This window comes from Acyrthosiphon pisum, chromosome A1 (genome assembly GCF_005508785.2).
Source record: "Acyrthosiphon pisum isolate AL4f chromosome A1, pea_aphid_22Mar2018_4r6ur, whole genome shotgun sequence".
Taxonomy (NCBI): Eukaryota; Metazoa; Arthropoda; class Insecta; order Hemiptera; family Aphididae; genus Acyrthosiphon; species Acyrthosiphon pisum.
In genome coordinates this window covers 170525380-170529391 of record NC_042494.1, presented here as the reverse complement: position 1 = coordinate 170529391, position 4012 = coordinate 170525380, and positions in this window count along the sequence as shown.

The window sequence follows — 4012 nt, the reverse complement described above, 5'->3', positions numbered from 1 at the left end:
GTCTATTATGTCACTTCCAACTTATATATTTTATACTCTCTGCCCTCACCATTACTACAATAGATAAATAAATACACAATTAAAAAAAATAAAATATACACAATTGCCGGTGATATGGGTAATGATATTTAAATTTTTGTTTTTATCTACCACCTGTTTATTTTTAATTTTGATAGGCAACAGCGTCTTATCATTCTTTGAATGTGAGCCGATCGGCATGGTACTAACGATAGCTTTCAAATCAGAGTGAAAATGTGGCATCTTGAAACGGGATAAACACCTTAATACCTTACAGAATATATTATGTAAGATTAATCTAATATAATATTGTATAAAATAAATAAAAAAAGACTTACCATAATTTTTATCTAGAATGAAAATAACGGGAGGTAATATATAAGTATAATTATAAATGATTTATAATATGATATAATTACATTATTGTAATTTTTTTTTACATTTTTGTCTGTTTCTATGGATTTAGTGTATTCATTTGTGATCATAAGAGCTTTTGACCAGTCTTAAACTTCCTTACTTAATTCCGATTCCCTAATACGTAGGTACAGTGTTAACAAATTTAAATAGAATTTAAGTAGGTAGCGTATTTTCTAATATTAAATTAAGATTTGAATTTAGGTAGTTGTGTTGATGTGTAATATTTGTTCTTATGACAAGTCAGAAAAAATGTCCAGATAAAGCGTTACTCATACACCACCGTGTGTAATAAATATTACACAGTTTAGGTCATAGACCATAATATCGCAGTAGTTAATAGAAAAAGTGATAAATGTGATGAAGTACCTAATTATGTTGCAAGTATAACAAAATATAACTAGAGATCGAAGAAGAAACGGATAATTGAAGTTTAGAAAATAATAAAAATAAAAAATCACAACGAACGTCGATTGCAAACCCACTGTATAGTCAATACTGATGTAGTGATGTACCGTTGAATAGTTTGAAAACGTGTGTGGTGTAAATAGCATAAAATTAATTTAAACATTTTGAAAATATAATTGTATAAAGTAAATTATAATATACTATATACGTTTCATGTTCAAATTTATAATATTTTTAAAATTAAAAAAAAATTATAAAAATTATAATTTTTTATTTTAAAATCCAATTTTATCAAAATGTCAACCAAATGTCTATAAAAAAAGTTGTGCATTTGTTTTTTTAAAATGTAGAAATTTCTTTAACTTATGTCATACCTATATTTTAGACAATCGTTGTTATAACTAATTTATAATATAATATCAAGGCCGGGCGAGATAATGATTTTTTTCTTAACTCAGTTATGTTAATATGCACTTATTAACCCATAACAAAAAGTTAAAATTTAATTTAACTATAGAATAACTCAGTTAGGATAAAAGTTAATTTATTAAGTTAAAAAAAAGTTGATTTGTTTATACAACGTTAGCGTAGGTAGGTACTTAATTTCTTTCTAACTCAAAACTAAATTATAGACTATAGAGTTTATACTTAATACAGTATTTCCTTATAAGTTATAGATTCCAATGATATACATTTTCAATTTTGAACTATTGGTAAATGATAAATATTTTTTGACATGAAAACGAAATTGACCGAAATAGTGAAATATAATTAAATTAAAATCAAAATAAATTAACTTAACTTACTTCTTAAAATGAAAAATTAATTCGTTTATTTCACGTTGATTAATAAAGAAATTTAGTAAGATAATAGTTAAGTTAGTGAAAAGCCAAAAGTAACCAGTTAAGCTGAAAAATTAAAATAAAATGAGCTTTTTAACTTAACTTTAACTTTTTAACTCGTTAATGCCCAGCCTTGAATATGATCTAACAATGTAAAGTGAAATGAAAATATTTGTACAGAGTAAAATCTGGAACTACTCATCAGATCTTCTTGATTTTTTTTCAAACAAAAGAGTAAATCACGGATTTAGAATCAAGATTTCTATGAAAGAAACTTTTAGGAAAATACACTGGAAAATTAGAAAATCTGGATGTCAAAAATACAACAGTGGCGCAACTGTGTATTATATTAAATTGGTTGCTATAATTGGTTAATTGGGCATGTTTGTTGATAGTATTAACATAATTTATATATATATATATATATATAAATGAATTCTTGTGTATAGATTAGACCTCTGGGAAGAAGACAGGCCAATTTAAAAATGGTTAAATTTGGTTTTTTTTGTTCATCTGATATTAGTACGGTTAGGTTAGGTTAGGATTTTGTATTGATTGATTATATTAATCCACCATAGGTGGAATACGAAAAATGTGGTATTACTTTCATTCTTTAGAGTTAAATCATACCCTTACGCACAAACAGTATGGGGTCCGCGATCTACCGCAGATAGATTGTCTACCTATCTAATTTAAGATACATTTTGAACACCATGCACTGAATATTAAATAGCGAATTGCACAAAGTTTGAGTCAAAATAGAGTTGGTACATTTAAAGTGCAACGAAGTGAGCGGGATCAGCTAGTAATATATAAAAACAATTCTTAAGTAAATGTCCAAGAGTCAGGCCTCAGAAATGGCTGGATACTGCACAAAGAAATTTGAAGAATATCAAGCCGTTGATGGATATGAGAGTGGCGTTGGATATTGAAAGGCGGCAGAGTGTGTTGAAAGCAACGATTCTGTGACAGTTTAAAGACTACTAACTCGTAATTTATGACTCACTCAGAAAAGGTCAATGAGGTTAATACTTACAAGAGTACATAATATATAATATTATTTACATAAATATTCTTTAAGTAGTCAGTAGTTTCGATCACAAAGTACAGATTAACGGCAGTCATTTGAACATTTTTTAGAATTTAATTTTTAATACATTTACTATAGCTTATTAGTATCATGACTTATTATAGATCAGTAGCGTTATTTGGGGGGGGGGGGAGCATTATTTATAAAGAGGGTATTTGTATTGAGATAAAAATGCAATATTGTAATGTAATGGTTAGCGACCTTTTTTTTCAGTTTTGTTTTGGGCCGGTCAAACATTTTTCCCTCCCCCTCTCAAAAACTGAAATGACGCCACTGTTATAGATTGTAATGAACTGTTTTCTATAGACAATTAAATATACAATAATGTTTTAATTGATATAGAATTACGACTTATTCTAGTTTATAAATTAATTAATAAAACTTCATTAGCAAAAAAAATAAAACAGTGAAAATACGTACTTAGGTTTACTAAAAAATAAAGAGAATTGATTAAATACAATAACAAAGAGCTGTTAGATACATTATATTTACTAACTTAATTGTTTGCATTAAACGTTGATTAATATTATAATATTTCAGTAGATTTTTAATATGAATTAATACCTATAATGAATTGCAAAACATTTAAATGATTCCATTTCGTATTAATTTCCAGTTATTTTCTTAATATTAATTATATGAGTCTTTGGAAATTTATGATTGCTCTTCCTTTGGAGAAGCTTAAAATTTACAGAATATGAAAATTGATTTGGTGGTATAGGTACATTAAAGGCTCGAATCCCGAGCAAAGTTCGACAACACTTAAACATGTTTTTAAATGTTTACCTTCACAATCCACTTTTTCGATATTGTCCTGACGCGTATCTGAAATTAAATTATACCAGAATTATAATTAAATAATACATCACAGCATTCAATATCACTTTTGTAACGTAAATGTCCCCCAATTTAGTTTTAGAGCGTTAATCTAGACACCGGCTAGTACATGCATATAAATGCACTCAAGTGACAGAGTTTCTTAAATGTTGTATTTGAATAATATTTAACTTTTATCCGGAAGTATTATTTTCACTATTATTGTACTCATATAAAATAGTTTGTGATGAAATACAATAGCTGTTTGATGAATGGGCATCTACCTAACCTAACCATGATTGTTCGTGTTTGTAACTTGGTACTGTAGCATGTCAGGAATTTGGTATGGGCAGTGAAAGGGTTGTTTGAGTGCGAGGATTCATAAAATAAGTACATACTGGGTGATTCTTTTATCAAAGAACAC